The 11277-nt window shown below is 33.0% G+C and overlaps 1 long non-coding RNA gene across 1 annotated transcript; it reads left to right on the top strand.

The window, feature by feature from the left end:
* The first annotated feature begins 615 nt into the window (after window positions 1-615).
* On the top strand, window positions 616-8208 carry LOC124374727. Its single transcript, XR_006923602.1, has 3 exons — window positions 616-789; window positions 7703-7884; window positions 8074-8208. It is a non-coding gene; the product is annotated as an uncharacterized LOC124374727 (long non-coding RNA).
* The last annotated feature ends 3069 nt before the right edge of the window (window positions 8209-11277 follow it).

Below are 11277 nucleotides of genomic sequence, written 5' to 3'. Positions count from 1 at the left end.
TTTTGGAATTTTTTTAAAACTAAGTACAAGTAAAAACATTTTATTATATAAATTGTGAAAAGAGGGACTCAAAATACTACTTTTCTACAGCCACTCACACAGCTATGAGTCAACTATAGTAATAAAACCATGCATTTTAATGCTAGCATGCTTATTTTTATGGAATCCTAGCTCACAAATGTACAAGAGTCATTATTTTCTCAACCTTCCATCTCACGCCATGATAGCCAATACGCATTGCAGGTCAGCGATGTGTCGCAGTAGTCTATCACTTGTATTTCCCCACTACAAGTAGTTAGCTACTTGAACTCAGCAGTGAGAAATGTAGTGAGGAGTAATGTGTGATCAACTACTGCTGACACCGTAGACCTCCCACCTTTTTAGCCGTCATGGTGTGAGAATCGGGGAAAAATTGAAATTGAAAAAAAAGCTCAGATATTTATTTGTGGAGTTTGCCATTTGGACAAAATTATTTTAAAAAAGCCTCGCTACAAAATATATATTTATATAGGAAACAATGTTGTTATTATTATTTAGCATTGCATTTCAAAATTTCAGTTGCTCTAAGAGTTCTTCATTCAGTGTTATATTAATTTATATGGTTCTGTTAGGTATAATTGGATATGCCAGTGAGCTGTACGAACTTCTGTCATCTCATGAACTAAAAGCTACTGACGACGATCAGCTCTACTACACAAAGCTTTTCCTTGACAAAAACATCAGAGAGAAGCATCATATAAAGCTAGATCCACAAGGCAGCCATCTTCCAAAATCTGTATGGAGCCATAGGTTACTGTACATGAGTCAAACATTTAATATAATGCACAGTTTTTAAATATACAACTGTTTGTTGTTCATTTTGATTATGTAGTTTTAAACAATCCTGACAAGTGCTGCTCTTAGTTTCATGAAGGAAACATGATTCTTCCGGACTTTTGCCATCGTTCAGTGATACAAAAAAATCAGTAACACTACTTTTCAAAATCGCAATCTGATCTCTTCTTCAGATGAATAACTAACCTTAACACAGAATTTAACCTAGGTTAAAATAAACAAATCATAAACAGAGCGTTCACAACCACCATGTTGTGTGCCAACTCCACTAACTCTAAATTGTTAAAACTGAACTACAGAATACAGGTCACAATAGGTCTGCATTTGCCAACCAACCACCTATGGCATGTTCTTGTATCACTGAAAGATGGCAAATGTCCTGAGAAAATCCCATTCATTCACAATCCTTCAATTGTTAAACAAGAAACTTCAAACTTAGTTCGTGTTTGGTGGAGTAAAAGACAGCAAGGGTATGTCTTTAGCAATCTTATCTACCCGTATAGCAGATAATAAAAAAATAACACAGTGTCTCGGACTCTTTGGCAGTCAGTTTGTTTTTTCAACCCCTGAAGCAGGTCAGCTCCAAGTATATGTAACCATACTTTGTATAGCCTGCTGCACTCTCGTTGTTTTCTTAGGCTAATCTTTATAATTGAAGTTTCTTTAAAACCCCTTTTTGAGTAATCATTATGGCAACATAAAACAGGTCCTCTTTTGTTCCGTGTCCAGTGTGGATTTCCAGCAAAACTTACTATCACTCGTTTCTGTGGGTGTATGAACAGATTCTCGAATTACATTATACTGTAAACCTGTGACTCAAGACATCTCTAACCAACCTTTTGGGACGTTCCAGCGACCTTCTTCTCCTATTCTTGTTCTTGTCAAGAGCAGGTGGTCCTCTCTACATAAAACAAAGCATACTACTCATAGTTTTACCCCTTCCATTCTCTTAAATTCTGCTAAGACTCCCACCTCCATCTTTTACTGTCTAACCTGATTTTCCATTATTCTGTTTATTTCATTTTCATTGTAAATGTATCTAGTATCAAAATTCTGTTTGATATTATTATTTGATTAATGATAGGTCACTTTAGCAGCCAAACCCAGACCTATTTCAGCAACCAAAAAACATAGTAAAAAGTGCATACTGTAATGAATTTGCCATCATTATGAACATTAATTCATCAGCATAATTTACATACAAATGTTAAAATGAAATTAATTGCTAACATTATTTAGTGGAATAAAAATAAACAAATGAACAATATTAAAAATCTAACCCCTAGTGAGACCCAGATAAATTCCATCAAATCAGTACATCAATCGAAAAGTGTGAAGATTGATCATCTAGTCCGCTGTTATTTAGGACTTACAATAATGTGCTATTTTATAGAAAATATTGTTGTAAAATCCATGTTTTTGTTAAAAATATTTGTTTTAAGTGTTTTTTTTTTTCAGGTAAAGTAATTATAATAACTTAATTATTACATTTAAAACACACAAAACTAATACTTAACCCTTATAACGTCAGTATATCTTTTCACGACTTCCAGCAAACAGCACAATATTAAAAAAAAAATTTTTAATGTGTAAAGTTCATTTTTATTTTTACTTTCTATAATTATGGTAAGTATAAAAAAGTGAAAATTTTAAAATTATCTTGTACGTACATATATTTATGGGACATTAAATTGTAGATATAAAATAAAGTCAAAATAAAAGGCTCACAAAATTTTATTAGCTAAACTATAAACATTACCAGACAATTATATAAATATAATTAAAATAAATTATATATAATAAAAATTAAAAATAAATAAAAACCATATAAACAGAAAACACGACGAAGGAAACCGACTCAGCGATGGTTAGACACGGCACTACATGAAGCCAAACTGCAAACAAAAGCGCGCGCGCTGTACGGCGTCTGTGCCGTGTGGCGGGGAGAGTGTCTAAACACCGCGTCTATTGCTTCAAACAATGTAACGCGACAGCTATATTTTGACGCTTGACATAGGTCAATAACCCACACACATGGTTGACGCATACGATCGGATTTAAAAGGAACTTAAATTTGCTATAGACGCAGTTTTGTGTCGATGCGGCCCGTACCGCTTCTTTGCCGTTTGGAGATAGTTTGTCTATGCGCCATACGGCGTCTGTGACGTTATAAGGGTTAAAATTAACTTAACTGTAATTAAGTTTAATAGTAGCCAATACAAGCTCCATTTTCAACATAATAATAATAAGTTTTGCATAAAGCTGTAACAACAGGTTAGTGTGAACTAATAATAATATGAACTCAACAAAGTAATAAATAATAACTGACTTTTCAGTATTACATCACTTTTACTATTAATATTGTAATTGTACATGCCTATCTATGTAAATGTTCAAAAATGATTGTCATCCCTTGTATAAATTAAGAGTGTGTTGTAGATATTACTTTTAAAAATATAAACATATCTATTCAAAAAGTACCTTTTTAACCATAAATTTTTCTTTAAAAAAATGTGAATTATTTTATGTTAAGGTTGGTCTGAAAAGTTTCTGACCTCAACGTAAACATGGCAGCACTTGTAAATAAAAGCTAGTGAATTTCGTTGTATGTTCAGTTACTCACAAAAGTTTCAGCCATTTTGGACGCGCAGTTTTTTATGTAACAGTCATTTAAGTGAGTTGATGTTATTTTTTTTTGTGAAAATGCACAAAATCAAGTATCGAGCTGTCATTAAATATATGCCTTTGCAAATCAAAAATGAGTTGGATTCTGTGTATGGGGACTCTGTATCATCATTTACCACAGTGAAATTTTGGGCTGCTGAATTTAAACGTGGCTGTAAGAGCTTGGGAGACGATAAACATTTGGGACATCCAAAAACTGCAACTACCAACGCAAACATCACCAAACTTCACCAAATGATGCTAGATGACCGCCGAGAGAAGTAGGAGAGGTTATGAACATGTCAAAAAAAACATGTTTGTCTCATATTAAATCAACATTTAGGCATGGGAAAGCTGCCCGCGCGTTGGGTGCAGCGTTTGCTCACATTAACCAAGAACGTGTTCGAATGAACATTTCCAATGCTCTTTTGGCGCATTTAAGGTGAAATAAATCCGAGTTTTGCAACCGATTAATTACTGTAGATGAATCTTGGATACACCTTTTTCCATCTGTCCAAAACAAAAATACAGTCTAAACATTGGGACTGCAAAGGGAAAACCGGGCTCCAAAAAAAGTAAAAATTGTTTTTCGGTTGGTCAAGTGATAGCAACTGTTTTTTTGTATAGTAATGGAGTTATTTTAATTGATTATCTTTAAAAAGTAAAAGCCATTACAGGAGCATACTATGCATCATTACTTGACAAGTTGAAGGCAGAACTTGCGGGAAAACTGCCGCCGCATTTGCAGAAAAAGAAAATCCTGTTTCATCCAGCTAACACACACCGTTACACACCTGACCGGCCTGCCACATTGAAAATTTCACGAATTATGGTTTGAACTGCTTGACGATCCGCCTTACTCACCAGATCTAGCCGCAAATGACTTCTTTTTGTTCCCTCATCAAAAAATTGTGCTCTGAGGACAAAGATTTTCATTAAAGAGGCAATCACCTTTGTAAATAATTATTTTACAAATAAGAATGCCATTTGGACAGGCTACAGAGATGGGAGCATCACTAGGAAAAATGTGTAGAGTTACAAGGAGACTTCATTGGAAAAATCTTTTAATTTGAAAAAAATGTCTTTTAATATTTATTTGTTAGGTTGGAAACTTTTCAGACCACCCTCTTATGTGTCAATAGACAGTACAATTTTATAGCATTTGCAAGTAATTCAGCTGAAACAATTGGTTTAGGCTGTTATAATTCTGTGTACAAAATAGAAAGATGAAAAAGTTTACTTTCCTACGTTGATGTTGCCTCAGGAGTGTTCACTTTTGGCTGTTTTGTACCTGTTAGTAGACAGTACACTGGATACCGTAAAGTACAATGTTGTCACAAACATGTGGATATCCAAATATATATGTCCAGGAGCAGCACATCAGTAACTGCAAATTTCTAGATGTTAAAGAAAGGAAATAATTTTATCAATACATCAATTTTAGTGCGGAAGATGATTGTTGGAGTAAGTGGGTCTCACTTAGTGTTTAAGAGTTTTTGCAAGTGTAAATGTGAGAGTACATTCTCACCTGCCCACTGAGAGTGGTTGAGGTTGAAACAGAGAAGTCTCGCCTTCTTCAAAGGTGTCATGACTCAGATAGTACTATCTATACCACTATATTATGTGTGGCCTTAATTCCCCATCCTTACTCAACTAGAATTTCCTGTCACACTGGAAGGAACTAAATACATTTTAACTGTCAACTGAAATGTGTTTACTATGATAACGCACTGAAAGAGCCTTCTGTTAAAAGATTATGTATAATGCTGTATAAACAAGTTAGAACACGCATAATGAAGATGGTCAAACAAATGACCATTAACAATACTATTCCAACCAAGGTCTAAAGACTTTCATCTGTTAACAAAATTGTTACAAAAAGGGTTTTTGATGAGGGAACAAATCACATAAAGTGATGAAGCTCTGAAACACAAATTTTCCTCTAGGTTTCTTAGTATTGTAGATAAGTGTGCTGCCAGATTTAATAGTTTTTTCTCTTTACATTAAATGCCCTAATCTAGATTGGTGTTATTAACATTCTAGTTTCAATTCGTATGGAAGTTGCATCAACATGTGCATCAAACGTCAATGGAGATTATTCTTAACTAGTGTAATGACTCATTTCATACACCCATCTCACATTCATTTCAATACTTAATTTAATTTAGAAATTTATTAGTAATAATAATTAAATAATTAAGGAATAATTATTTATAAATTGTCTCAAATTGTAATACAAAGAATAATAAAATACAAAATTAAATATATCAAAATTCACCTTATTACATAGAAAACTCAAAAGTTATAAAGTAAACAAAAGTCAGTGATACAGTGTGCAGGGATGATTGTTTGAGTGAAGAGAGCAGAGTTTTAAAAGTTGAGAGGAGAGAGGCAAATATAGAAGAAGTGAAGCAAGATTATTATTTTAAAGAAAGAAACTGGTTACATTTTATTCAGCAGTATTTGGTTCAAAAGAAAGATTAATTTATTAAATTCATATTATCACTGAAGTACAGAGAAGGCAGAAGACAGACATTTGGGTGAGAAAATTCCTTTTAAATTTAAACAGTGATCCATTGGAAAAACATAAAAACCCAGGAACATTCGATTTGGCTAACAATTCAAAATTAATATAATAAAAATTTAACAAAATTTATTTTTCAAATTACAATATATATTTTATTAAAATCAAATACCTAATATTTCCTATTTCATTAACTAGCACGACCCACCCTGCCCTAAAATTTTGAGAACTGTATTTAAAAAACTTTACCATTAATTGTATATCCCTCCATCTTGTTTCAAAATTCAAACCTGTATGTCAATTTATCAATCATTAAAGTTCACATTTGTATCATACTGAGTTATTTATTATTTCTAGCTATAATCATCAGAATACAAATTAAGTTTAACCATTTATTTAAAGTGTATAGTAGTAGTATATTACAAAATTGGCGTCCAACGTAGTGGCTTAATGAAATATTAATAATCTTTGATTTGAGACAATTTTCTAGATCGTAAGAATAGCCTAGATATAAGTACTGTACATAGTTAGTTGTCATTTTATTCGTATCATCTGTCAATAGGCTATAGGATTAGGTTATTTAATAACTAACCGTATTAAACATTTAATTAACAAGACATTAGTCCTGTAATGTTATTCCTATCTTTTATCGCAATTAATGTCCCGTGATTTTAATTTTAAGATACCCTAAACGGTACCCATTTTTTTTTTTCATCATTTATCATCCTTAAAGTTCACATTTGTATCATACTGAGTTATTTATTATTTCTAGCTATAATCATCAGAATACAAATTAAGTTTAACCATTTATTTAAAGTGTATAGTAGTAGTATATTACACTACATATTCAAGAAGCAAATATTCATAAATTCAAATAATACTACATATTTCACAATTACTGGATTTTATATTGTAGCTACCACTTTTGAAATATAACTAAAATTGAAAGGAACTAAATTTTTCAGGCTAAAACAACATCAACTCACAAGTAAACACGCATTTGCTGTGGTTTGGGATTTTAGGGGAGTTAGCAAATGTTTCTTACTTCGTAAGAAGTAAATTTGTCGTAATCTTTATGAAAATTTTATAAACTAGCTATTAATTATTGTTGCTACTAATATTCAAGTATGTTGTAAATTTTTGATTCATTGAAACATTCACAAATCTGTAAAATGTGGATGTAGGTGATTTGAAGTTGTGTACTTTTTGGTCTGGAGAGGTGGATTTTCTATATTCTTACTATGAATAATACAATAGGTATTCCTGCTTTGTGTTGCAGATGATGTGGACATTGTGCAAGGAACTCTGCTGAATGTGATGTATGGCATAAAAGCCTCTGGTATTTCATGGCAGTGGCATCTCTAAACTCTTACCTATGAATGATACAACAGGTATTCCAGCTTTGTGTTGCAGATGATGTGGACATTGTGCAAGGAACTCTGCTGAATGTGATGTATGGCATAAAGCCTCTGGTATTTCATGGCATTGGCATCTCTAAAGTCTTACATATGAATAATACAATAGGTATTACTGCTTTTGTGTTGCAGATGATGTGGACATTGTGCAAGGAACTCTGCTGAATGTGGTGTATGGCATAAAGCCTCTGGTGTTTCATGGCAATGGCATCTCTAAACTCTTACCTATGAATGATACAACAGGTATTCCTGCTTTGTGTTGCAGATGATGTGGACATTGTGCAAGGAACTCTGTTGAATGTAGTATATGGCACAAAGCCTCTGGTATTTCATGGCAATGGCATCTCTAAATTGGAACTCAACACATTGGCCAATTATCTGGCCGAATACTGGACAGCCGCGGAAGGTTGCATTGGCTGCAAAGAAAACAATATTGAGATACAGAAAGTAAGTAAAGATAATGTTAAAAGTTTTGTAGCGATTTGTATATTTAACTGGTTCCTTTATGGTATATTTTTTCAACTTATCGCTTCCCTTTCCACCTTTCGAAAATTTTATTCTAGATTAATTTAGCAAACTCAGAAGTTAAGGCACTGAATAGGTCATTAATTTATAGTGTTCACTTTGATGTCATAGATTTCTGAAGCAGATTACCCAACCGTTGTGATTGCTGTTCATGTGGCTGTGCCAACACCATTCATCAGAGAAGCATTTGATAAGCTCCTCCAACTTGATTACCCTAAGAACAAAATATACTTCTTCATTGCTAACTCTGTAAGTATGTCCTTCTTAATGTCAGATTTTGAAATTTATTTTGAACTTGTTTTAAAAATAGTTGGGCAACACCGACAAGGATTGTGCAGTAACTTATGGTCCAAAAACACAGGATATCACAGTGTATAAGCAGTGTTCTTGATGCAATTAAAAAAAGCAGGTAAACATAAAAATAACTTAGAATTGGATTAAAATATAGCTCAACCTTCATAATCGTTTTCCATTGACAACCTATTTTTTATGAGAACTGCTTCTCTAACACACATAATATGATATGTACGTGATTGTACTATTGTTTATGTATGCAATCTTGAGTACAAGTTTGTCCAAAAAGTATCTGACCTCTCTTTGCTGACAAGTCTTGGTGATGGACCCTTCTGAGACCACCTCCAGACAATCTCTTTCTTTCCAAATAGTTGAACTTCAAAAGTATGATTTTATCAATAAAAATTCATTGGTGTTTTTGGAATTTATTAAAACATTCTTCGGCTGTGTTTGGCCAAATAATAACTGAATTAGTGGTAGCATGTGATGATGTCGACTGTAAATATTACTTTACTCTTTTGGTACATACAACAAGCATTCCTTAATTCTTGACGTACTTTCAATTTTTGTCTTTTTATTAAATAACTTTTAAACTAGTAATTTTTTTTTAAAAGAATTGTGTTGGATTAGTGATATTATCAGTGCTACTTTTGTTGAATAAAAATAATAAATATATTATTATTATTATTATAGTTTTTTTACTGAGTTATTATTATTATTATTATAGTTTTTTTACTGAGTTTTACTAAAATGTGTTATGTTATTGAGTTCAGTTGGTATTATGGACCAGTCAGATGGTGTACTGTGCTGTAATGAAGATGGATAAACATGTTGCAGGTGGTGCACCATAACAAAGATGTTGAACAACTTAGAGACAATATCAATGCATTTGAACAATACCTCGGAATCAAGATGATCAAAGCAGAAGATGAAATTAAGGAAGCAGATGCCAGAATGTTTGCTGTGTAAGTTAACATAGCCATCTTAAAGGTCAAGTTAAAATTTCAAAGTAAGTTTCTTAAATATGCAAAAGTATGACTAAGGAGTTACCTCTAACACTGAAAATGAGGACCAAAAACCTTCAAGATTACTGTTAAACCACCTTTATGACAAGGGAGATTGGTGTTGCCTGCAAGGACACGATTACTCGGTCATCATTTATTAGAGGAAATTCAAGATTTGTATTTGACTGTCTAAACTATCTTAATAATGTACACTGTATTTTACAGTCAATTCAAATAAATTTTGGTTAAATTAGGTAATTAAGTGGTGGATACCAATTGAGTTGTAGTTATTAAAATACTCGTGTTTTAATCATCAGAAGCGGCTTTACTTTACAATTTCCTGAACTATTGCTAGATTGAACAGTCTGCTAGTTTTATAGATCGACAGTATAGGTAATGTAGAGTAATACTTAATTGGTTTTTTTTTAGGGACTATTGCATGACAAAGGAGTGTGACTACCTGCTGTCAGTAGACAGTTTTGCTCACCTGGACAATCCCAACACTCTCAAGGGCTCTTATCAAGCTCAACAGGTTTAGCCCTCTCAGATTTTAATATTACTTTGATACCTTTAACCTCTAGATGTGCTAATAATTATCGTATTGTTTGTCTGTTAAGTGTGTTTCATGTTAAAATGTCAATCCAAATCAAATAATAAATCGTACTGTTTGTAAGTGCTGTAGATAGGTAGAGATTCTATCAGTTTCTATCCACGTACACTTCTCAAAATAAATTAAAATAAACTAAAAATACTCCAGTAGGGATGAACTTAGCTTTATTATAAGTGCCAATAGAATCTAAACATGGTTCAACCAAGACTACTACTCATCAAATGTAATATTTTTCACTCACTCCACATAGTGGAAATTTGTAATTTACATGCAATTTCTTCTCTTAAGTGTAAAATGTTGGGGCGTGTTTGTAGAAAAATGTAAAAAACTAAATGTGTGTGTACAGTAACAAATCAAAAATATCTTTTTAATATTATGCTAATTACAGTTATATAATAATGCTAATATAGTTATAAAATATTTTACTTTGTAACACTTAATAATTTTCCTCATTTTGGGAATAGGATATAAACAAACTGAGATACCAATAAACAAGTCCCTGTAACAGTTGATACATCATTCTATTCAGAAATTATATAACCACTAAATAATACATTATAAGTAAATTTTTATAACAAACTGTATTTACAATATGGGAAATAAAACCATCAGTTGTTTGCCAACAGAGTTGATCAGAGTAATTTACTGTGTACAACAGACAGAGGAGGAAAAATTACATCAAATCCCAACTAAACTAGTAATAATTTCTAGATTAGTAAATTACAATAAATTGTATGAGAAGAAAAAGTGACATTTTTAATAGGAAAACACCATGTTCTCAAGCCATAAAAAATATTTCAACTTGTAAGAATCAATTTCATAACAGAATTCAACAAAAATCATTATGCTTACACAACTGACATTAACAACACAAGAATGGAACAACCTTGATCCTTAGTTTCCATCTTACATAACGAAAGCACTTGGCAGAGTTAATAGAGGTCCAGGACTGAACTGTGACTGCAGAGCAACATCAGAGGCTCTTTCACACCTCAGAGCAATGGCACAAGAACAGTACAGTCTTTATCCTTAGCTTCCATCTTGCATAACGAAGCACTGTGCAGAGTTAACAGAGGCCTAGGACTGAACAGTGACTATTGCACAGTTACAGTAGGAGGTGCTTACAGACCTAGGAGCAATGACCACAAGAATGGCACAGCCTTTGTCCTTGTTTCCCATCTTGGTAACGAATCACTTTGCTGAATTTAACAGAGGCCAGGACTGAACTGTGACTGCACGGCAACAGCCATTTTAGGGACACGCTCCAGGTCAACAGTAATGTCCCGACACGTTGCTAGCACAGCACAGGTGTGAAACGCACTCGACTCGGTTTGTGGCGGAGCTGAGACGAAGATACCTGAACCAGATTATCGTGGCAGGAGCGGCGGGGTTACTCTTTAAATTGTG

Source organism: Homalodisca vitripennis, unplaced genomic scaffold (assembly GCF_021130785.1).
Source record: "Homalodisca vitripennis isolate AUS2020 unplaced genomic scaffold, UT_GWSS_2.1 ScUCBcl_9797;HRSCAF=18412, whole genome shotgun sequence".
NCBI classification, from domain to species: domain Eukaryota; kingdom Metazoa; phylum Arthropoda; class Insecta; order Hemiptera; family Cicadellidae; genus Homalodisca; species Homalodisca vitripennis.
Note: the sequence above shows the minus strand (reverse complement) of the source record. Positions and strands in the feature narration are given on the sequence as shown.